Below are 26299 nucleotides of genomic sequence, written 5' to 3' on the forward strand. Positions count from 1 at the left end.
TTGGACAATTCAAACTACACATACCTGACACCCATCCACACACCACATCCACACACCCACACCACTATAAAACACACACCCACATGACCCACAACCCTTTACAACTACAAGCAATTGCCAACAGAGAGAGAGAGACACCAAGAGCACCCACAAAATCAGAGCCACAGAACATCATCACCCATACACCATACACCCACCTCACAAAACACACCCCAACACATCACCCCACACACCCTCACACACACCACTCACACTATACCCATGGCACCACAAAGACACCCCAGGTTCTCAGAGGTGGAGCTAAGGGTCTTGGTGGAGGAAATCATCAGGGTAGAGCCACAGCTATATGGAGCACAGGTGCAGCAGACGTCCATTGCTAGGAAGATAGAGCTATGGCGGAGAGTCGTGGACAGGGTCAACACCCTGGGACAGCACCCCAGAACAAGGGATGACATCAGGATGAGGTGGAATGACCTACGGGGGGAGGGTGCATTCCGTGGTAGCAAGATACCAGATAGCTGTACAGAGGACTGGCGGTGGACCCCCACCTCCTTCCCCACAACTAACAACATGGGAGGAGCAAATCTTAGCGATCGTGCATCCTCAGGGCCTGGCAAGAGTAGCAGGAGGATTGGACTCTGGTAAGTCAAATATTTACTACTTTCACCACCCCCCTACATGCATGCCAACACAAACTCCCACCCCTACCCTCACCCCATCACTCCACCACCTCACATATACCCCACCATCACAACCCACCCATGCCAATACCAAGCCCTGCCTGTAACACCAATGCATGGACACCACTCACAGACCTGCATGGACCCCCATCACCACATCATGCACACTAGTGACAATCACTTAGCCAACCAAATCACAACTCACACAAGCCAAAGCTGCCTTGGTAATAACAACCATAGAACGGAATATACCCATGCACAAGATGTCACATGCAGTAATAATAACACTGCATTTACATCCCCACAGGACCCCCACACAATGTCACCGGAGAGGAGGAGTCAGCAACATCCAGTCCCTCCCTCCAAAGAGGCCCATAGTGATGACAGCAGCTTTGCACGCCTGGATCAGGATGACCAACCTGGCCCATCAGGGACATCTGGACAGTCGGTTACCCAGACACACTCCTATACCACCACAGCGCCTCTACCCTCAGGAAACACCTGCACAGCACCCACCCAGCCTGCCCATCCCTCTGTCCCCAGGAAAAGTCAGTCAGCAGTGTGTCCACCACTACAGGGACCCCAGGCAACCCCACAAACACAGGACGATGAGGGACCTGGGGTCAGTGGGCCCACTGTTCAGGGGACAGAGGCACAGGACAACAGGGAAGCTGGGAGGACTGCTGTGTGACAGAGGGAGGATAGGCCCAGGGCACTGACCAACATCCTGGGAGCATATCACCATTCCCAGGAGACAATGGGCCAGATACTGGCCAAGTTGCAGGAGACCCAGCGGCTGCAGGAGGGACAGTACTTTGGGATCAGGAAGGACCTGAGGGACATCCACACCACCCTGGTCACCATTGCAGGGGTGCTGACAGACATGGCTAACACCATGAGGGAGGCAGTGGCACACCAACGGGCCCCTGACACTAGCCACACTGATGAACAGCCCTCCACTGACGCTAGTGGACAGGAGGCCCCACCGCAGGAACAACAGGCCACCAGCACCCTCTCCCTGCAGATAGAGAACCACCACGCAAAAGGTCCGTGCGATCCAGGCAGAAGCCAGAGAACATTGCCAACACCCCCCCCAGGAAATAAGACTCCCCTGAATGTCACCCTTGTGTCCCACTCTGTCACCCTGTCCACCTGAACTGATATTGCCCCACTTCCTAATACCCCCTTGGACAATGCACCTGTGATACCAATAGACTGGACTCTATCCTGGTGACTCCTCCATCATCAACCCAGCCCATTGCAATACGCCCTACACTTATTCTCACCTAAATAAATACCCTTGCAACTAATATATGTATGGAGTCTGTCAATTGATTGAAATATGTATTAGTTTAGCAATCTGTAAACATTGCAATTCAAATGTACAGTTATATATACATAGGTATGACCTGTAGTGGGCAGCAGTAAACACACCAGGAGCCAGACGGGGGCACAGATATCTGAAAATAGAGATGCCAAAGGGTACAGTCAGTGGCCATAGATATTTGGAAAATCAGGCTGCAATGTACAATGTCCAGCACAAAACTCCAATGGAAGGTGAAGTTACAGTGTCTTACCTGTGTGTCACTGGAAGTACTGTTGAATTATAGTTGTTCCATTGTCCACATCCTCTTCCTCTACCTCCTCTTCGTCACTGTCCATAGGCTCCACCGCTGCCACATGACCACCTCCAGCCTCATCCTCCTGCAGAAAAGGCACCTGGTGTCTCAAGGCCAGGTTGTGCAACATGCAACATACAACAATGATTTAGCACACCTTCTTGGGTGAGTGGCACAGGGATCCACCTGTCAGATGGAGGCACCAGAATATGGCCTTTAGGAGGCCAAAGGAGCGCTCAATGATCCTCCTTGTTCACCCATGTGCCTCATTGTAACGTTCCTCTGCCCTTGTCCTGGCATTCCTCACTGGGGTCAGTAGCCATGAGAGGTTGGGGTAACCAGAGTCACCTGTAAATATCGAGGGATACCTGTTAGCTAGAAACTCACCCTCAGGGCCAAACCCACACCCATATACCAACAGACACTAGGTGGGGACCATGGGCTCACCTTTTAGCCACACCCAGTGCCTCTGGAGTTGAGACATCACATATGGAATGCTGATATTCCTCAAAATAAGGGCATCATGCACAGACCGAGCATGCTTCGCATTGACATGGGAGATGTACTGGTCCTCCAGACACACTATCTGCACATTCAGAGAGTGAAAGCTCTTTCGATTGCTGAACACCTGTTCATTTCACCAGGAGAGACAAATGCAATATGTGTACTATCAATAGCACCATTGATGTTGGGGATATGTCCCATTGCATTGAAGTCAGGCTTCACTGTGGCCTAATCCTTCACCTGGGGGAATACGATGTAGTTGTGCATGTGTTTCATCAGGGCAGACAACACTCTGGTCAGCGTGTTTGAGAACATTGGCTGTGACATCCTTGCTGCCATGGCCACTGTCGCTTGGAAGGGCCCACTTGCCAAGAAATGGAGCACTGACTGGACCTGCACAAGAGGGGGATACCAGTGCAGTGGCAGATAGCTGAGATCAGGTCTGGCTCCAATTGGGCACACAGCTCATGGATTGTGGCCCTATCAAGTCTGTAGGTTAGGATAATGTGCCTGTCCTCTATCGTCGCCAGGTCCACCAGGCGTCTGTAGACGGGGGTATGTCTCCATCTCCTATTCATCCTCACCGGTTGAACTCCAGGGTGAAAATTGGTGAGCAGATGGTCATATTCAAAAACATCCTCAGAATAATATGCCTTGTTTTTTTTTACATAAATAATATGTGAACGTGTAGGTCCGTTTATGTGCCTATGTCTGCTGTAACGCAGTTAGGTGCCTTGGCCCTGAAATGGCGGCTGCCTGACCTGTGAGGAGGGACAAGTGGAAATGAGGTAATTACGCTGACGTTATGGGAGGCGGTTGACGACTGCCATGCAACACATCATTGGTTATCAATGAGGCCTAAAGGTTCCAGGAGCCAATGGTGATGTACGCCGGAAGTGACGGTATGCACCACCGCGGACGTGACCGGCATTTTCTATCTGTTCACTCACTTGCTACCTGACCTTCAACAGGAGAGGACCTACACTGCAAGTGCTGCTGTGACCTGTGTCTGGAAGCAACCATGGCTCGAGTGTCTTGGGAAAGGGCCCCTGCCTTCACTTCCGAGGAGTTGGAGAGACTAGTGGATGGGATCCTACCCAGTACACTTTACTTTATGGTACTCCAGATAAACAGGTGAGTACACTGTGAACACATTGCGTGGGGCATGAATGTATGGAGTGCTGTGTGTGTAAGCATCGTGTAACAGGGGGTTGGGGGGTCCTGAGCAGAGTGCTGCATTTTTGGTGGGCAATGTTCGTGCGTAAGGGGATTAGAGGGCTATTGTGGGCCATGAGTGTAACATGTATCTTTTTCTGCAGGTCAGCGCCCATCAGAAAAAGGGTATTTGGCATTCAATCGCCAAGTAGGTGCAGACCCTGGGGGTCTTTGATAGACGGAGCACCCACTGTTGAAAATGGTGGGAGGACGTGCACCAATGGGCATGGAAGACGGCGGAGGCCCAGCTGGGGCTGGCTTACCAACGAGGAAGGGGTGCCCACCGTACCCTGGACCCCTGATGTTCCGCATCCTTGTGGTGGCCTATCCGGAGTTGGATGGGAGCTTAAAGGCATCACAGCAGCCACAAGGGGGTGAGTACAGATTCAGAATCATGAGGTTGCACGTGTTGAGGTGTTATCTGGGTGGGGGATGTTGGTCTGTGGGTGCCCCTAGGCCAGGATGAAAATGGTAGGGTAGGTTCCATGTTGGGCAGGCTCAGATGCACTCCAACCCCAATAATGCTAGTGGGCATCTAGTACTGGGCAGGGTCCTGTGGGTTTCAGGTGTTCATCTAATGGCGTTAGGCATTGTACCCCATGGCCTGGTGACTAGCATTGTAACTGGTATTGCATGGCCTAGTGCATAGGGCTGTTCCCTGTGAATTTTGTACACCAACTGTAGTGTTGTTGCTGGCCTTGACCAAGTGTATCCTCTGTCACTTCCCCACCCTTTATGTTTTGTCACCCTGTCCTTGTGTGCATTAACATAATCTGGCTGAGGAGCAGAGGCACCTATGATGCAGGGAGCTGCATCCCACATGGGCCTGGAGGCGGAATCCACCGACAGTGAGGGAACCAGTGGGACGGAGGGCGAGGTGAGCACCACAACGGAGACAGGACGGGACAGTTCTGACGGCGACACCTCCTCCGATGGAAGCTCCCTGGTGGTGGTGGATACCTCTGTGCCCACCCCAACTACAGGTACAGCCACCACCACCTGCACCAGCACCGGCCCTCCCAGAAGTCCGTCAGTGAGTTTCCCGTGCCCGCTCACCCAGAGGGTGGGTATCTCCTTCACCCGAGGCACCAGGGCCTGCCCCAGTCAGCCATGCTGCCCTCAGTGAGGTGGCTATTGACCTCCTGAGATCCCTCTCTGTTCGGCAGCCAACCATACTGAATGCCATCCAGGGTCTAGCAGGGCATTTGCAACAAACAAATGCATTCAAGGGGCATTCACTCTGGCGTGGCGGCCCAACAGAGATCATTCCAGGCTCTGGCCAACTCACTGATGGCAGCCATTGTCTCTGTCTCTAGCCTCCCCCTCCAACTCACTCTACCCAGTCCCATTCCCACCAACCCCAGCCTATCCCAAGCACACCTTCAGACCTGCATGCACCCAAATCAACACACAGAATTGGCTCAGGCAAACACAAGCACCACACTTCATCTCACAGGTACTCATACAAGCACCATCCAGATGCAGACACACCAACATCCACTGCCTCCACTGTGTCCCCCTCCTCCTCATCGTCCACCTCCCTCCCAGTAGCGTCTCCACTCACACCTGCATGCATTACAGTCTCATCCACTACCTCCATCACCATCACGCCTATCACTACACACCCCTCACTGGCAGCCACCACCCCCACACGTCCTCTGTGTCCTCTCCCACTGTGTCTTTGCCTCCTCCTCCCAAGGTACACAAACCCAAGCACTCAGACACCCAACAGCCATCCACCTCACGACAGCATCCATCCCATGCACCTGCACCCTAACACAGCAGACAGACACCTCCTACAACCACTTCCTCTTCCTCCACTCCCAAGCCTTCACCCTCTTCCAGCCCCAGTGTTCCTAAAAGGCTTTTCCTCTCCACCCTTGATCTATTCACTGCCCCTCCACCCCCCCGTCCTTCACTTCAGGCCAGGGTGGGCAGAACCCAGGCCAGCACCTCAGCCATCCAGTCCACGGCCACTGTAGTTTTGCAACTACTGCATGTGTGAGAGGCTCCAAGGAGGCACCTGTCAGCACTGCCAGTGTGCCTGCACCACCTGCCAAGGGCAAGAAGGGTCCGCCAGCTAGCAAGGGCAGAAAGGGAAGGAGACACCACCAGCCAGTAAGGGCAAGGGGGCACCACCAGCCAGCAAGGGCAAGGAGGCAACCAGCTAACAATGGGAGGAAGGGTCCACCAGCCAGCAAGGGGAAGGAGGCACCACCAGCCAGCAAGGACAAGGGGGTCCACCAGCTGCCAAGGGCAGGAAGGGAACAACAGCTTGCAAGGCCAATATAAAAGGAACAGGCGTCGCAGGCATGACAGATCTGAGGCCTGGGGCTGGAGCAACATCTGGGCAAACAACACCAGCCATGGCACTTCAGACGTCCGAGGCTGCAGGCAGGGAAGGGCTGAAGCCTGCCCCACCACTGAGAGCACCGCCAGTAGGTAGCCCCCTCCAGAAGCAGTGGTGTTGTACCATCTTCCGGCATAGGTGCCCCCCATTCCCCTTCCCCCTGAGGTGCCTGTGTATCTTCTACCTGATGCCCCAGAAGTGTTCTCTCCGTATTGAGGCAGGAGTCAAGTGTGGCCTTGGCCTATGTGTTATGGCCCTGTGGGCCATGGACATTTTGGAGTGGGCATTGTCCCTCCATTTGTATATATTGTACATAATGTTTGTGCTTTTAGGATGTATTTATCTAAATTTGTAATAATACACTCACTTTAATCAATTCCTTTTGTCCTTGCATTATTCCTGAGGGTTACGGGGTGGATATGTAATGTTGTTGCTACTGTTTGTGTGTATGGTGTTGGGGGTGGGCATGTTGCGTGTGTGTGTCACTCTCTTTTTCCTCCCCCATCCCTGGTGTGGTAGGTGCGGTACTCACCGTGGTCGTCTTCGCCGCCGTTTGTGTTCCTGGTGTAGGAGGAGGTAGACCAGCATTGGAAATATGTGCAACTCGTGCTCCAGGGCATGGTGGTTCTTCCGTGAGTGTCCAGAGGTAAGTCATTTGCCTTCTGTGTACTGTTTCCGCTGTGCTTTTGATGGCATTTGTACCGCCCCGGAAAAGGTGACGGATTGGCCTCTCATAATACAGTAGGTGGTACATTGTCTTCCGCCTGGCTGTTGGCGGTTACCACCGCAGTGCTTGTTGCTACCGCTGTGGCGGTCGAAGTGTTAAAGTGGCTGTCTGTGTTGGTGGTTTCCACTGTGGTCATAATTCCATTTTCTTTACCGCCGGCCTGTTGCCAGTAGTACCGCCACTTTATCACCGACCGCCGGGGTAGTAAGTGTGAGAAGTTGTATGAGTGAGTGAGTGGGTGTCTGAGTGCCTGTATGGGTGAGTGAGTGGATGTGTGAGTGGCTGTATGAGTGAGTGAGTGCGTGTGTGAGTGGCTGTATTAGTGAATATGCGTGTGAGTGTCTGAATCAAGTGAGTCGTTGTGTGAGTAGCTGTATGGGTGAGTGAGTGGGTGTGTGAGTGATTGTATGTATGAGTGAGTGGTTGTGTGAGTGTCTGAATGATTGACTGAGTGGTTGTGTTAGTCATTGTATGAGTGATTGAGTGGTTGTGTGAGTGGCTGAATGTGCAAGTGACTGGATGTGTTAGTATCTGAATGATTGACATTGTGGTTGTGTTAGTGATTGTATGAGTGAGTGAGTCTGTAAGTGGTTGTACGGGTGAGTGACTGAGGGTTTGCATGTCTGCATGATTGAGTGAGTAGTTGTGTTAGTGTCTATGTGGGTGAGAGAATGAGTGTGTGAGAGGATGTATTATTTAGTGACTGGGTGTGTTGGAGGTTGTATGAGTGAGTGAGTGGTGTGTGAGTGGCTGTGTGGGTGACTGAGTGTCTACATGATTGTGTGAGTAGTTGTATGAGTGGCTAAATGAGTGAATGTCTGAGAGTGTGAGTGGCTGAATGGATGAGTGACTGTACATATCTGTATGATTGAGTGAGTAGGTATGGGAGTGACTGTATGGGTGAGTAACTGGGTGTGTGAGTGGCTGTGTGAGTGAGTGGGTGAGTGGGTGTCTGCATGACTGAGACAATAGTTGTGTTAGTGTCCGTAGGAGTGAATGTGTGAGTGAGTGCTGGTATGGGTGTGTGACTAATTGTGTGTGTGTCTGTATGAATAATTGAATGGTTGTGGAAGTGGCTGCATCAGTAAGTGAGTGGTTGTGTGTCTGGCTTTATTGGTGAATGAATCATTATGTGTCTGTAAGTGTGAGTAGGTGAGTGTGTGAGTGGCTGTAGGGGTGAGTGACAGTGTGTGAGTGGCTGTATGGCTCAGTGAGTGGATGTGTGACTGTCAGCAGGATTGAGTGAGTGGTTTTCTTAGTGGTCGTATGGGTGAGAGAAGGGGTGTGTATCTGTATGATTGAGTTATTGTATAAGTAGATGTATGAGTGAGTGAGTGTGTGCATTAGTGGCTGTAGAGTTGTTTTGTGAGTGGCTGTAGGAGTGATTGAGTGTGTGTTTCTGTGTGGGTGAGTGACTGTTTCAGTGTGTGACTGGGTACATGAGTTGTATTAGTAACTGAGTGGGAGAGTCAGTAATTATGTGAGTTGGTGTATGTATACGTGAGTGTGACAGTGATTGACTTAGGTTGTGACTTCTGTATAGCTCAATGACTGGGAGAATCATCAATTGTATGAGAAAGTGAGTGGGAGAAGCTGTTTCATTGACTAAGATTTGGAGGAACAGCCACCAGTAAAGTTGCATTACTTTTATGAGAGTTGTTCACCATGCATCACAACGAAACCTGAATTGTAATAAAGAATCCAAGGTGCAAGGAAATCCTCTTCAGATAGCAGTTAACACCTACACTATTTTTCATCTGGTAACCTACAATAGCTCCTTCAATTTGAGTTCTTTTCTTTTTAACACCTTATTGCTTCTTCTTGTTTTTCTTCTTCTCTTGAACATCTGTTGACTCTTTTGTATGTTTCTGCTTTGGAAAGATCATCCGTTTCTCATAAAAAGGGTATTGACCTAAATGAGAAGCATATAGACTTCTTAACCTAAAGTACTCTCTTACGCAGCTAACATCTGCACTAACTTTCTTATCATCAAAATCAACTAATTGCAAACCGGACAATGTTAGAATGTGACATAAGGCTACATATGACATACCGTCTGTTAGAAATGGGATCTCTAATCGGTAGAGGTATACACCCTTGTCCGAATAGGGACCACAATCCTAGTCGAGGTAAGTCACACACAATCCAAATTACCCTGCGCCCATCCTGGTAGCTTGGCACTGAGCAGTCAGGCTTAACTTAGAAGGCAATGTGTAAAGTATTTGTGCAATAAATCATACAGTAACACAGTGAAAAAAACAAATAAAAACACCACACAGGTTTAGAAAAATCTAAAATAGTTATCTGATTAAATTGAGGTCAAAACAATAAAGATTCAATAAGCACAAGTTAAGATCACTTTTGTAAGCTTATAAAGAGTCTTAAAACTTAGAAATCAACATTTGTCTCTTGGTTCCGCAAAGTAGCTGGTTTGCTTCAAAAATGACATGCACGGAGACCACAGAGGAGGAGATGCATGGAATAATAGGGTGTGCGTCGGAATTTCTGCTGCGGCACAGACAATGCGTTGTTTCTTTCCACACTGCAAGGGGCATTGCGTTGATTTACAATGCACAGTTTTGGTTACTCACTGCGATGCAGGTTTCTTTTGATTCCCAGGGATGATGTGTGGAAATCCTGGGCATGCGGGACGAAGTCACAGGTGTTGCGTCGATCTGATAGGCAATGCATCAAATTTTCTGTTGCACGGCAGGCGCTGCATCGATTCTTCATTCGGGAAGTCAAGCTGGGTCTTCCAAGTTTGCCTGTCTGTTGACCCAGTAGGGCTGTGAGTTGAAGTTCAAGCCACAAGGCCCTGTGTCGATTCTTCACTCGGAAGTTGGGCTGTGTCATTCCAGTTTGGCTGTGCACCGATTTTCTCATTGCAAGGCAGGCTGTGCATCGTTTCTGGCAGGCTATGGGTCTGTCTGCCAGGGTCCCCGTAGGGGGTTTGGCAGTCCATTTTGTGAAGGCAGGCCACTAGCCTTTGAAATGTAAATGTCAGGCCCTCCATCCTCCCAGCCCAGGAAGACCCATTCAGTATGCAGATGAGTGCAGGTGTGACTGAGCATCCTGGGTTTTTGGTTGTCTGGATGAAATGCACAAGGGAACTGTCAACCAGCACAGTCCAGATGTAGATTGGAGACAGGCTGTAAGGTACAGATGGCTTTTAAGTGCAGAGAAGTGCTCACTTTCTAAAAGTGGCATTTCTAAAACAGTAATATATAATCCAGCCTCACCAATAAGTAGGATTTTGTATTATCATTCTGGCCATACTAAATATGACATGGTTACCCCTTTCTGATCAGAATCTACCACTCAAACAGTATTTGACTGTAGCCCTAATGTTATCCTATGAAAGGAGCAAGTCTCACAGTAGTGGAAAACCAATTTAGGAGTTTTCCACTACCAGGACATATAAACCACAAATGTACATGTCCTGACTTTTAATTACAGAGCACCCTGCCTTATGGGTTACCTAGGGCCTACCTTCGGGGTGACATATGTAGAAAAAGAAGAGTTTCGGAATTGGCAACTACTTTTAAATGCCAAATCGAAGTGGTAGTACAACTGCACACATAGGCCCTGCAATGGAAAACCTGGTTAAGGGGCTACTTATGTGGGTAGCACAACCAGTACTGCAGGCCCACTAGTATAATTCAATCTACAGGCCTGGTTAGCCCTAAAGCCAACAAAAACAGTTTCAGAAAAATAGAGGGGAGTCAGGCAAAACGTTGGAGGATAACCACCCTAAGGCTGTCAAGTCTAACACCTTCTTTAAATACTGTACTTCCAATATTAATAAAAGCTGCATCTACACTTAATCCTTGTGAGTTATAGATAGTTACAGCACATGCTAGAGAGAGTGGGAACTCTTGCCTCTGGATATATGTATTTTACAAGCAAAAAATGTACAATACGTCGGCCAATCTGATCACATTTTATAGACAAATATCTATCTCATCTCTGTTTGGGAGATTAACGGAATCAATATCTTTACCTATTGCAACCTTTACTAACCCTTCCTCAACATTTAAATTATGTCGCAAAATTACTTAACAGTTTTTGATGACGCATAAACAATTTTCTGATCCTGCAGTTTTGGATACAGATTTCTCTAAAGAACCACATTTTGCTTGTAGTTTTTCTTTGAGCAGAATTGTTACTCCCTGATGTTCCATTTTGTGAGTAGCTGTAATTTCCAAAATATCTTGGCCCAGATTTAAGAGGGCCTAGAGCGTCCTTGGGCCACATGAGTGTCCAACGAGGCGAAAATCGTTGCCCCAGATTTACAAAGTGGATTGCATTCCACACCTTCGTAACCCTCTGCGCCAAATTATGACTGTGCCAGGCTAAATGTATGCAAGGGGGGTGTTCCCCCACTAGGGGGGGCAAAAAATGATGCAAAGAAATGTAAAATATTTCTTTGTGCCATTTGTTGCAGTATTTTTAATGCTTGCAAGGAGCAGGCATTAAAAGGAGGCACACCATTATTTATAATAGGCCTCAATGTGCTTTGCAAGATTAGCGTGAAAGTTTTTGACGTTAAGCCTGCAAAGCACTGAACTAGCATCAAACATTTTGAGGCGAGTTCCCTAACTACCACCATGGTGCATCATATCTTAAATATGGCAAACACATGGTGGCGTTGGGCGCTACGGGTCACAAAAAAAGTAATGCTGCATTGAGTGCAGCGCCACTTGTCTGAAATCAGGCCCATTGTTCTTCCACTCCAAGCAGTTGTTCATTGAAGTTGGAGCACTCTTCAAGTATTGGCATTAAGCAGACTAAGGATTTCTCTTCTTTTATAAAATTAAACATTAATTCTGCTGCAGTGAGCTTAGATGGAAATAGCTTTTTGACCAGTCTGTTTTCTAAAGGAGATTGTCCTTGTTTTGACAGAACTCCTTACTTTAATGTCCTTGAAAATATTTCCATATTCTACATCAGATGCTTGTTGCATATTTTTCACTTGTTCCTTATGTTTGAATTTTAACCAAATATTTACATTGCCAACACCACCCAAAAATTAATTGTTTTATTGTGAAGAAGTGTTTTGAAAATAGGTGGTACTTTTACAGGGATTAGTTGCAATAGGTCACCAAACACAATTAAGGCCCTCGTTATGACAATGGCAGCGACTGTTAAAGTGGCAGTAATACCGCCAACTGGCTGGCGGTAATTACCGTCAAATTATGCCCATGGCGGTGATAACTCCCATAGACAGCCAATGTACCACACCAATAGCAAGGGCATTAACACCCCTGATCATGACGGTAGCCACCTACAGCCAGGCGGAAGCCAAGGTACTGCCCACCATATTATGACATAGCAAACCGCCACAATTTCCGGGGGGGTACCAACGCCATCAAAAGCCTGGCGGAAATGCAGGACAGAAAATGAATGACTGACCATCAGGAACACAGAGAAGACCACCACCGCCATGGAACGGGAACTACAAGACTTCCTGATGCTCTTCTACGCCATGCTCCACCTGGAACACCAACACCGATGGAGACGACGACAGTGAGTACAGCCACCCAGCTCACAAGGGAGGGAGGGAGGAAAAGGAGAGTGACACACACATGCACAACACACAGCATTCACACACACACACCATACTCACAACCAGCTGCAGAGGAAAACCAATGTCACAGTACACAAGTCATAATAATGTAAGAACTACATTTAGGCACAACTGATATTGTAATTTGATGCCAACAACCATCATATTGTCTATGTGAAAAAACTAAATAGGAGTATAAGTCCAGAAAGGGCAAGTGCGGTGGGGAACTTGCCCACTGGTTCTGGAGGGGGCTCCATGCCCATTTCTCATTGCTGGGAGTGCAAGGTCACAGTCTTTGAAGTGGGGAACTTGCCCACTGGTTCTGGAGGGGTCTCCTCATACAACAGACCATGGAGGGTGGACTACATGCCCGCTGCTGGAGGCGAGGGCTGCTGTGTCTCTGCTGGAGGTGAGGGATCCCTACCCACTGTTGGTGGAAGTGTTACCCTGCCTGCCTCTGCTGGAGGTGAGGGATGCTATGTCTCAGCTGGAAGTGAGGGCAGCTGTGTCGCTGCGGGGGGGACTCCTTGCCCACTGCTGGTGGAGGTGTTCCCCTGCCTGCCTCAGCAGGAGGTCAGGGCTCCTTGCCCACTGCTGGTGGAGGGGGCCTCTTGCCTCTCTATGTTGGTGGAGTGGGAACATTACCTTTTTTGTGTGGTGGAGTGGGATCCTTCCTTTTCTTGCCTCCATGACTAGGAGGTGCCCCCACTGTCCCTGTCTCATGTCCCTTGGGTTTCACCACCGTAGTCCTCCCTTTCTGAGGAGGAGGTGTGCTCCCAGTAGGAGTGGCATCTGTCATACTCTGGTGCCCCTTCGTGCCAGCAGCTATTGATTTCATGGGAGCAGTGGCAGACTGTTTGTCTGAGGTGCTGGGCTGAGTCGTTGGGACCCTGCTCTTACAGGCAGGACGGGGGAGGGAAGAGGTCAAGTTGGGCAAGGAAAAGCTTTTTAGGGATGGTGGGGTTGGGTGAGGGAGGAGGGATGGGAGTGGAGGTTGAGGGAGTGGTTGTTGGAGGTGTACGTCTGCTGGACTTGGGTGCATGGGCAGTGTGCTGCTGTGAGGTGGATGGCTCTTGGGAGCATGAGTGCATGTGTGCGTTTGTGTTTCTTAGGGGAGGGGCAGACAGGGTGGGAGAGGACACAGGGGACACATAGATGGATGTTGTGCAGGTGTCTGCAAGTGAGGTGTATGTGCTGCTTGGTGTGGTGATGGCGGTGGTGGCTGTTGATGAAGTGCATGCAGGTATGAGTGCTGATGTGACTGTGAGGAGGATGAGCAGGAGGGAAAGACAGTGGAGGCAGTGGATGTTGTTGTGTGTGAGTGCTTGTGGCCTGAAGTGTGCTGCCTGTGTTTGTCTGTGCCACTCTTGTGTGATGTTTTCTCTGCATGCCTGTCTGTATGTGTGCATGGGATGGGATGGGTTGGGGCTGAGGTGATTGTGACTGTGAAGTGGTAGTTGGAGGGGGGACAGTAGGAACAGGGACACTGGCTGCCATCAGAGAGGATGCCAGGGCTTGAAAAGATCTCTGTAGGGCCGCCACGCCACAGTGGATGCCCTCCAGTAACGCATTGCATTGCTGCATCTGTGATGCCAGCCCCTGGATCCTCACTGAGGGCAGCAGAGCTCACTGGGACAGGGCCTGAGGTGCCTGGGGCGAAGGAGATGCCCACCCTCCTGGGTGAGAGGGCACGGCTACTCAGTGAGGGGCTACTGGTAGGACAGTGCTGGTACGGGGGTGGCGACTGTACCTCTATCTGGGGTGGTTCCAGAGGTATCTGCCACCACCAGGGAGCTCCCATCTGAGGAGGAATCAGGGTCAGTATTGTCACCTTCTGTCTCCCCCGTGCTGCTCCCCTTGCCCTCCATCCCACTGGTCCCCTCGGAGTCGGTGGAGTCTGCCTCCTGGGTCCTGTGGGATACAGCTCCCTCCGTCGCTGGTGCCCCTTCTCCTCCGTCAGATGGCTAATGTTGCTAATGTACACATGGACAGGATGATAGAAGAATAAAAGGGGGAGGTCGGGGGGAAAGGGAGAAATAAGTCAATTATAGCACCAACACCACAGTTTGCATACACATTACCATCACACACAGGGATCAGGATTGTGCACTATGCACCGCACTGGCATTCAATTGGCTAGGTGCCACAGCAAGATGATAGCCAGACACTGCCAACTGCACCCCTCCTGGGACCCACTAAGCCCTGTCTGACATGGAATGCACCCTAGCTAGGTTACTAGATTTTGCAATACACCCACTTCTCTTGAGCTGGATCACGCTGCAATGTCTGAGCTGGCATTAAGGGGATACCCACGAACTGAAACACACCACCAGGATCCCATGCCACCTACCAATAATTGTGCTTACACTCACTGTACTCACCCCTTGTGGCTGCTGTGATGCCCTCAAGCGCCCATCCAGCTCTGGTAAGGCCATCACCAGTATGCAGGCAATTAGGAGTGTCAGGTTCCGACGGCCACTCCCTCATTGGGAGGCCATCGCCAGCTGGGCCTCTGTGGTCTTCTGGGCCCAGCGTCTCCGATCCTCCCACCTTTTCCTACAATGGGTGCTCCGCTGCTGTAGATCCCCAGGGTCCGCACGTCCTTGGCGATGGCATGCCACTTTCCCTTCTTCTGATGGGCACTGACCTGCAGAGGTAATACAGACAGGAGGACATTACACATACAATCTAGCCTGTCACACATATGGCCCAGAAATCCCATTTCCATCTCCATTGCACACACATCATCATGCGCCCACCATGTACACTACCACCAGACATATCACCTCCCAAATGACACAATGCATGGACACACATCTCCATGCAACCTTGTCACATGCATCGTGCCCAAGGTGTACTCACCTGTTGGTCTGAGGGCCCATACAGCTGTCCATACTGGGGTAGGACCCCATCCACCAAGTGCTCCAACTCCTCCGTAATGAAGCCAGGGGCCCATTCCCTGGTCACATGGGCCATGGTAGGTTCCAAACACAGGTCACAGCAGTACACCCAGTGTAAGTGTTGTCCTGTGGAAAGTCAGGAATCAAGTCAGGTTATAGACAGAAAATGGCAGTCACGTCCGTGGCGGTATACACCGTCACCGCCGCCGGTGATACCTTTGGCCACTGTACTCCATACAGCCCCATATTAGCCAATGAGGAAGAGCACAGCGGTGCAAGATCACCTTCCACCATGACGCCCATTGCCGGCGGAGTTACCTCACTTCCACCTGTCCATACATAGAGGTCAGGCGGTCGCCATTTTACGGTGGTGGACAACATTCAGATAATCGAGAACTGCATCATTTTCATAAATTACACATACATTGCCATTCCCAGTGTCCCATCACAATAATGCTCTATGTACACTGAGGTGGTGGTTCCATAGTGCAAATTGTGACACCTTACTCACTCTTGTGTCACTTAGATAGCCACCACTGTGGGTGAATAAGAGAAGGAGACAAGACCCTTTGTATAGACCCCTTGTGGACTTGGCTACACTGGAGGACAGGCACATAATACCCTCCTATGGACTGGACAGGGCCACTATCACAGAGCTGTGTGCTCAATTGGAGCCTAATCTGTTATCAGCTATCCGTCATCCCACTGGGACTCCCCCTCTTGTGCAAGTTCTATCAATGCTCCATTTCCTGGCAACTGGTTCTTTACAAGTGACAGGAATATCACAGCCAATGTTCTCATTAATGCTGTCAAGTGTTTTGTCTGCCTTGCTCAAACACATGTGCAGCTACATTGCTTTCCCCCAGGTGGAAGATTTGGCCACTGTGAAGGTAGGATCCAATGCAATGGGACATATACCTAACATTATTGGGGCAATTGATGGAACACTTATTGCATTTGTCCCCCCCTCATGCCACAATGAACAGGTGTTCAGGAATAAGAAGAGTTTTCACTCACTCAATGTCCAAATGGTGTGCCTGACTGACCATTACATCTACCACGTCACTGCCAAAAATCCTGGGTCAGTGCATGACGCCTTCATCCTGAGGAATAGCAGCATCCCAAATGTGGTGGCACAATTACAGAGGCACAGGGTGTGGATAATAGGTGAGCCTAAGTCCCCACGCAATGTATGTCAGTGTATGCCTTCAGGAGTTGTCCCCATACCATTGTGTAAGGCAAACGTTTGTCCCTCAATACTTGTAGGTAACTTTGTCTACCCAAACCTATTGTGACGCCTGACCCCGTGAGGAATGCCAAAACAGGGGCTGAGAATCATTATAATGATGCACATGGGCGAACCAGGCGGATCATCACACGTACCTTCGGCCTCCTGAAGGCCAGGTTCAGATGCCTCCATCTGACAGGTGGATTCCTATGCTACTCACACGAGAAGGTCCGACAGACAGTAGTAGCGTGCTGCATGTTAAACAACCTGGCCTTCAGACGAGATGTGCCTTATCTGCAGGAGGAGGAGGTTGAAAATACCCTGAGGACAGTGAGGATGAGGAGGCAGATGATGAGGATGTGGACAACAGAACATCCGTTATACATCAATACTTTCAATGTCACACACAGGTGAAACAGTGGAACTGACTATTCCTCTGATTATTGATGTTTTCAGTGTGGTTGTAGCAGGATGGCATTTTGCATCTCAGCTTACTGTCATATATGCCTTCTCATTTTGCAGATGTTGGTGTTATGACAACTATGTACTGATGTGATGACTACATATATCTACAGCTAATTATTACAGTGTTTAGATCATTTGCACAAGATGTGACTATTTAAATAATTGCACATTTTCATCCCCTAAAACACTATCACTCAAGTTGTGTTCAAGGATGTTTATTTTAGTGCAAATTATACACAGAAAAGTGCAATGGAATGGGGTAATGGTAAAGATAAGTCCAGGGTATTGTTCCTGTCTATTTGTAGCACATGTTCAGTGTCCAAGGGGCCATAGGAAGAGGAACAAAGGCAGATAAGAGTGGACAAGGTGACAGGGTGGAACACAAGGGGGACATTAAGGAGGGTCTCATTTCCTGGTGTTGGTCTTGTTCTTGGTAATTGTCTCTTGCTTTTGTCTGGGTAGCAGGGAACGTTTGCGGGGTTGTTCACCTTCTGCAGAGGAAGGGGTGCTGGTGGCCTGTGGGTCCTGTGGCAGAGCCTCCTATCCACTAGATGCAGCAGATGTGGAGGCCTGGTCAGTAGACTGGCTAGTGATAGGGGCCCTTTGGTGTGCTGTCCATTCCCTCATGATGTTGGCCATATCAGCCAGCACCCCTGCTATGGAGACCATGGTTGTGTTGAGGGTCAGCATATCTTCCCTAATCTTCTGATGGTGTACCTCCTGCAGCCACTTGTTCTCCGGCATGTTGGTAAGGATCTGGCTCATCTTGTCCTGGGATTGCTGGTAAGCCCCCAGGACATTAGTGAGTGCTTCCTGGAGAGTCAGTTCCCTGGGCCTGTCTTCCCCGGCACACAGCTGTCCTCCGAGTGTCCCTGTTCCCCTTTGCCTATGTCCCCTGAACTGTGTGCCCACTGCCACTGACCCCAGGAGCCTGATTGTCTTGGCTGTGAGGTGTGGCCTGGGTCCCTGTACAGGTGGGCACACTGCTGATTGACGTGTCCTGGGGACAGAGGTGTGGGGATGCTGGGTGGCTGACTGACCAGTGGTCCCTAATGGACCAGGAAGTTCATCCAGATCCAGAAATCCAGAGTTACTGTCATCACTGGGGGCATCTTCTGTTGGGACATTGGCGGGGGCACCTGTGGGGATGTAAGTGATGTATTATGCTTCATGTCTGTGACATATTGAACATCCCTAGCTTCCCCATATTGTCGATGTTGCCCTGCCACATTTGTTTGTGTATGGTGATGTATTGTGGGATTGTTAGCACTCCATGCTGTGCATGCTTTGGTGATGGGTGTACATGCAGAGCTGAGAGGGCTGTCTATGCATTGACATGGCATGCAGTGCTTGTCATTGGGGTTGGTCACGTGTAGGTGCACTGTGCGGGATGGAGTGGAGTGATGGGAGTCAGGGTGAGGGTGTGAGATGTCATGCAGGTATGGGGTTGATAAGTAGTAAATATTGACTCACCAGTGTCCAGTCGTCCGGATACTCCAGTGAGTCCCTCAGGATGCAGTATTGCCAAGACTTACTCCTCCCATGCTGTGAGCTGTGGGGGAGAAGGTGGGGGTTCACCGCCAGTCCTCTGGATGGTGTGCTGGTGTCTTTCTGCCACGGAGCATACCTTCCCCTGTAGGTCGTTCTACCTCTTCCTGATGTCATCCCTTGTTTTTGGATGCTCTCCCACGGCATTTGCTCTGTCCACGATCCTCTGCCATAGCTCCATCTTCCTGGCAATGGATATCTGCTGTACCTGTGCTCCAAACAGCTGTGGCTCTATCCTGACTATTTCCTCCTCCATGACCCGCAACTTCTCATCAGTGAAACGGGGGTGCCTTAGTGGGGACATGGGTTTTGTATGGTGTATGTGTTGTGCAGAGGGTGCTGAGTAATGTGGTGGGGTGGGGAATATGGTGTGCGTGACAGATGAATGGCTGTTTGTGGTGTATGTAGTTGTCTCTGTGATATTTGTGTCTGTCTTGTGGCAATTTTTGGTGTTCGTAAGGAGTGTGTGTAATGTGGGTGTGTGTTTTATAGTGCTGTGGGTGTCAGGTGTGTGTTTTTGGTGTTGTCCAATGTTGTGTTATTTTGTATTTGGGTGGCCATTCTGACCGTGCTGGTGTGTACCGCCAATGGTTTACCTTCGTTGAAAGTCCGCTGTGGTGATTCGTGAGTCATAATGTGGTGGGTGTTGTTTTTTTGGTGTAACAGAATGGGTGGTAGAACCGACACTTTACCGCTGACCTTTGGTCTGGCGGATATGTGTTTGTGACAATATTCTGTCAGTTTAGTGTGTGTGTGTGTGTGTCATAATATGGTGGACAGATGTTCACCTTTGTGACGGTATGTTGGCGGCCGTCACCGCTGCAGTTAGCAGGGTTTACCACTATTGTCATAATGAGGGCCTAAGTGTTTTACTCCAAATAGTACATTATAGTCTGTTCTTAAAATCTGCTGCATTCTTAAGAGTATGAAGGCAAGCATTAAGGGCAGATTTATGAAAAGTGGTGCTGCACTTAGTGCAACACCATTGTTTTTGCACCCCTTAGCACTGCCCAAACATCACCATGTGTGTGCTGCATTTAAAATACAGCGCACCGTGGGTACTAGCATCATAATTGTTTATGTTGGTCCGGGCACATTGCAGAATTAGAGAAAAAAATGTTTACACTAATTCTGCAAAGCACCCAAGAGCCCCTTGAAAACAATGGGCAAGCACTGCATCACTTTGTAAATATGGTGCAGCGTTTTTGGCTTTCCAACGTCACATCAGCATTAAAAAAATTATGCTATTGTGGCATTAGAATGGCGCTAGGCTCTCTTAAATCTGGGACTACGTTCAATGCCATGCTCTCCTCAACAATGATAAAAAGCTTCAGTTTCTTCAATACTCTTGCCACCCCATGACAAGCTTCACCAGATAAGTTCTGGTATTCCAGTTTAATGTCATCTTCAACAGGTAGCATAAGTAGTCAATGTAAAATAATTTATTTAGCATTATGCGCGGCTAATCATGTTAGTGCTGTTATCCAATATGCAAATTTGATTCCTTTGTAGATAAGCTGTCAAAAACTTAATAAGAACGCTTTTCTCAGTGCCATCTTGTCCATTGATGTGTAGTAGTATTGGATTAAACATAGAACATTCACATTGTTTCTTCTCGTGCAGAAATCCATGCTCTATTTTATCTTTAACTTCAATATAAATTCCTTTTGCCCATCATTTAATTATGCTGCTAAGTGTTTGAAATCAATAGTTTCCTCTCTTGTTTGCTCAAATGCAATCTTCTCCCCATTCATAGCTGCAACTGTTTTATTTTGAATAATTGGTTCTCTAAGTAGATCTTGACTCATTGGTCCAGTGATTTGGCTGGTTTGTGAGCTCTCCTTAGTTATCTCATCAGCAATTGTCCTTTCCAGTTAAATTTCATCTTTCAACATTTGCAAATGTTTTGGAAAGACAGAGCACTCAATATTATTTTGCACAGTGTTGAAAGAATTTTCATAGCACTCATAATCTCCAAGCAATACTGACTCATCACACAATGGCTTGACCAGCTGGAAAAGTGCTAAGTAGAAACATTTTCTTCTCTACATAGTCTGACAACTAAGTTTTCTGTGCTAAATTAGATTTCCTTTGTTGTGTCTCACCAAACAACCATCACATATAAGTACTACATTGCTCTCTTCTTCTTTGTTTTCTCTATACTTGTAGTACTGAAGTACTTCATAGTTTCTACATGTGTACTCCTTTTTGAGTAGCATGTGTCCAACATATTTGATTTTACAATGTCTTTACTTTCTGGATCAAATTTCTGGAAAATACTTTAAGAATCTATCCTGTGTCTTTGCAGGCCCTAGACTTGCCCAAACAATTCCCTTTCACTCAGAGAACAAATTAGATGAACCTAACCTTTTGGCACACTCATAAGATCCAATTTCCCTGTGGGAAAGCATTTTCAAGCTGAAGCTGTACAATTTATTTTCTGTAGAAATCTCCTCCCACATTTCTTTCATCTCTGTCTTCTCAGATTATGTTATATATGATGTCACAGAACGTGCAACAGCGATGGAGTTGTCTGGAACAAAGCGTATATCCTTGTTTGAATTCCGCATTTTCAGAATCACTGTATTGTAATCATTCATGTAATTAGAGGTCTGTGTTCTTCTCTTATTTTCTGTAGAAATCTCCTCCCACATTTCTTTCATCTCTGTCTTCTCAGATTATGTTATATATGACGTCACAGAACGCGCAACAGCGATGGAGTTGTCTGGAACAAAGCGTATATCCTTGTTTGAATTCTGCATTTTCAGAATCACTGTATTGTAATCCTTAATGTAATTAGAGGTCTGTGTTCTTCTCAGGTTCTAAGTGTTTTTTGGAGATTTTCTTGTCAGTGTATGTTTTATAGCAGATAAAAAGCTATTTACTCATCCATGAGAAATGACAGGTCGAGGGAATCCAAAACGACATTTTGTGTACAATTTCCTTTGCATCTGTATTTCCAATGACAGTACTTGCCACCTCTATGACTTTGAACCCATTTGACTTGTTGTCTTAGCCCTCTCTCCGTACTCTCTTTTGGAATGGTGCATGTTACATGCTGTTCTATGAAAGACAGGACAAACTCATAACTGTCTGTTCCAAATTTTGGTGCATCCTTTAATCATAAGATCATTTGAATATGAGAAACACTTCTTGCTGGGGTACTCTTTATGCCAAAATAAATCAGCTACTTTACCAAAATCAGCTTTAGTTTTGTTGCAGATGAAAGACATTATAGCTTGAAACTGATTGTTAAACTACCTGCAAACATTAGCAGGATCTAAATGACAAAGTTATCAAGGTGTCTTCAGATTTATGTCTTTATTGTTTGAGTTAACTTCCCCCAAAACTCAAGGAGGTCATCCCATGCATATTCTGCACAAGTGAGCTTCAGGAACCAATTAGGTGCACATGGGTTTTTCAACATGCAATTAAGCTCACCATGATGATACCAATACTCGTTGGTGCCACATTGGCACACCACCAAATTAATAAAGTTCTATTCCAGATTTTCATCCTTTCCTTCAACTTTGTAAAGAAATTCCTTTACAGAGATATTTTGCATATTTACTCCTGTATTTAGAATATGTTTTATCACATAAGACAGTCCTGACAAGTCCTTTGCAAAGAATAGATGGAATATATAGGGAATACAGTGTTAAAATCTAGGGTCCGCTGAATATAGTCTAGTTGATCGGTCCTCGGCTGCTGGTATTTACATAGGCCGGTCATTTTACCAACCCCCTTCTCCATTGGAAAACAGATCTTGAAAACAGCAAGCTTCTAAACATTGTTCCCACACACTCATGGGAGATCTTTTTGCTTTTTTCATTTGAAAGAGATCAATATCTTCACCAACAATCTCTTTAGCATGCAGATGATATATACTGTAGGGTTTGGAAATTTCTGATCTGGATCAATCCACATTTTCAAATTTGACCACTTGATTTGAAAGTGTCATCCTCTAAAAGTGTTTAATCTTGAAGAAATTCTACATTTTTATAATAAATATTATTTTGTACCAGATATAATGTAGCTTTTTTTTTACTTTGCTAACATCCACTAACTCTTGCCATTTTTCTGTTCTTGGTTGGGACATCATTCACTAAAATAACAAGTGGCTCATTAAAATCTCTCTCCACCCATATAGTTTCAAAATGATGTTAATCTAATGTAATGTAATCTAATGGCAAGTATACAACTCTACCTTTAAGACCTTTCTGAAGCTCTGTTGGAGGCAATTTGCCTTTTTTCCTGTTTCAGGCTCAATACAAACTATCACGTTAAAAGGATGTACACATTATATAAGAATTGATTGATAAACATTTAGATTTTGAAGTTCTTGCAGAATTGTAACTAATTCTAACTTGTTATTTACTGCTCTACTTGGCATTCTATTATCCACTAACTTATCATAACAGTACTTCCATATAATTTGTCATGTGGAACAATTAAACTGTTCCTCCACAAATAAATAAGCAGCAAATTCCTGCCACTTATCTCTGCTCTTTTCTTCAGTTTTGGAATACAGAACAACATTATTAGTTTGACTTTTGCAGTGAGTGTGTCAACAACGTATACAAACACAGTTTGGTTTTTCTGAAGTAACTGTGTTAAACTTTGTATTCTCTTCTTGAAAGTTATCAACACTAACACCTGTGTCCTGTTCCCCTACAGCTGCATCTACCAACGCTTCATTTTCCCTACACTCTTATTCCAGTACAAAGAAATGAAACTGAACATCCTCATAAACATTTCTTACATCTGCTACTGCACAATGCAAAATAACTATAATTATTTCTCCTAAACATAGGGAAGGGGTTTTCACATAGTAAAATCTCCTAACAAACATTTGCGATCCTGAGTGATGTACAGTTAACATTCTGAAATGACGAAAGGTGTTTTGCACACTTTCTTTGATAGACATGCTAATGAATGTCCTTATAAATTTGTGCACTTCCTTACTTTGCATGAATCTAATTCTTGCACTATACCTATTTTAAGTTTCAAACTTTTGCAGGGAAATATACAAAATAAACTTCTCAGTATATCAATTGATTCCTGCAATACCCTGAAAATACTGCTATCATTCCATTAGTATACAGAAACTTGTCTACATCTTCGCTGTACTACTTCATCTGCCACTTTTTCTACATTTCTAGGTCCCATCTCCTGTCTTGGAATAACACTACAATCTTTCATCTCATAACATCGTCCAGGTTGTTCAACTGCATGCAGGAATTTGTTCTTTTGCATGTAGCTTTCTCAATGGAAGAAAGGCTCAGTACTGGAAGTATGTTTCAATTAACCACTAACAATTTTGACTTCTTTCCCTTAAAAACACTATATTATCCAGTGTTCTCATTGTGTTTAGTGTCAAAATAAATAACTTCCTCTTGAGAATATGTTCCATTTGGCTCACTGTTTCTCTTCTCCTTTTATACTTCTTCATAGTTCTTAGAAGATTACTCTGTCCTTCATAGTGTGATGTTTTTGTTTGTTATGGCATTAACTTTTCCTGCTTCCTTAGCGTGTTTGAACATTTTCTTTTTATTTGCTTGATTTTACTCACTTTGCAGTTTTCAACATACTTTTTAAATAATTGTCTTTGTTTTGTTTTACAAGCAGCTCTTCCAACATATTTTCTGCATTTTTAACCTTTTCTTTGTTAGTTGTGATGAGATAGTATCCTGGCTTCTGCTTTTCTCTTTTAACACTTTTTGTTGGCATTGTAGCTGTGTGTACTTAAGTTGAAGTTGATGATTGAAAAGAAAAGAACAAAAAGTACATATAGTTTTTCATTACATACTATTTAGTTACATATTTTAAGTATTTAACTGCTACATAAATTGTTTGTATTGATATATTATAGCTACTCGCACTGGATTACTTTCCTTAGATGAGAGACTAGGTGTCACCAGCTCCTTAAATAAGTGATGCATGCTTGCTTGAATGTTTGAGTGGCTCCTTCAGCGTCTTTTAAGTAGGTATGTGAGTTGCAATATGAGTGAGACTATGCATATGTAACTGGGCAAAGGGGTCTGGCAGTGCAACTCTAGGTCAGAGAAAGTCTCAAGGACATGTGTCACCTTTTAATCACATAGGCCCGTGGTCCATGGCATTCCTACAGCCTAAGTGAGGAGTGACATTTCTACAGTAAGAGGTCCGATTAACACCTTCAAACAGGTTTTCTGCTACCAAGTTGAGCTGTTGTTTAAAATTACACACTCAGGCTCAGCAGTAGTAGGCTTGACCAATGTTTAAAGCACTACTTCTCTGACATAAATTAGAACACACTCATGGGTCAGCAGTAGTAGGCCCAAGTCATGTTTAATTTAAAGCTCTACTTCTCTGGATTGGAGACTAGGTGTTCGACTACTTCACTACATATCTGAGTGACTGCATCAGTTAGCAACTGCTTCTGATACTGCAATATGCCTAGCTGTTTTTTCAATGTATGCATGAATGTATAAGATTCTATGTCAGGACCAAAGGTGAGGGTTAGGCTGATTTTCTCCACTTTATTACTTTTAGCAGCCATTCAAAGAGTCATTTCAAGAATGAGTAAACAAGCAAAAAATGTAATTTCTCATAAAGCGCAGAGAACACAACTACAACACAATGTCCAGTGAGGTGCTAGTGCCATCCTTCAAAGCCCCCTCTTGACACTCCTCCTCCCTCTTTCTTTGGTGCTCCTGCAGCCATCAGATAAGTGTCACATTATCTCTCTCAATTTGTGGTGCAATTGTAGGATTGCTGTGATTTCACATTGTTGTACGCGCTGTTTATATTGTGCCATAACCCATTTGCCTTTCAGCATGGCAACGGGAACATTTACCGCTCCTCGCAGCCACCTTTAATGTAAATTTCACCCAGGCTCTGGGTGCGTTTATTGTTAGCTGCGGCTGTCATTACTTTTGGAGCCCCCTGCCTGGAGTTTCTGGGTAGGAATTTCTGGGTCTGAGTTTCAGGGGACACAACTCAGGAGGAATTGTGTTCTATTTACCACATTCACTTTCACAGGGGTTGGTGTACCAATGGCCTATTAAGGCTTCTATCTGCTCACTAATAGTGCATTCCGCTAGTTTTCTGTGATAACCCCAGCATTCTACTGCCCTCTGACAAACAGGCTTATTCCAGCCTCTCATAATAGGATGCAAGACTCCGAGGCCTATTTTGAGGAAGAACCAGCAGAGTAGTTAGAGGAGGAATTACTTACCTCCAAATTGATGGCAATTTGTGCCATGTTATGGATACATCCATCTGGAAGGGAGTGTCAGAGGTGATAGTGCCATTGGAGAGGAAATAGCTTCAACTGGCATCTCAGTGCCCACAATCCCCCACCTTAGGGGAATAATCTTCCGGGCCTTTGACTCTTCTATCTCCAGGGCAGCCTGACGCACTACCTGACTAAGTGCAAATGCACTGAGTGCTCTGGGGTCGATTTGGACACCTTTGCCAGCTTTAAAAAAGGCCTCTATGGCCTCTAATTCCCGC

The 26299-nt window shown here is 46.6% G+C and overlaps 1 long non-coding RNA gene across 2 annotated transcripts in view; it reads right to left on the minus strand.

Annotated features, from left to right (window-relative positions):
• LOC138302122 (uncharacterized) overlaps positions 1–26299 on the minus strand; it is a 314660-nt gene that overhangs the window by 18178 nt on the left and 270183 nt on the right. The window lies entirely within an intron of this gene.

This window comes from Pleurodeles waltl, chromosome 6 (genome assembly GCF_031143425.1).
Source record: "Pleurodeles waltl isolate 20211129_DDA chromosome 6, aPleWal1.hap1.20221129, whole genome shotgun sequence".
In the NCBI taxonomy this organism is placed as follows: domain Eukaryota; kingdom Metazoa; phylum Chordata; class Amphibia; order Caudata; family Salamandridae; genus Pleurodeles; species Pleurodeles waltl.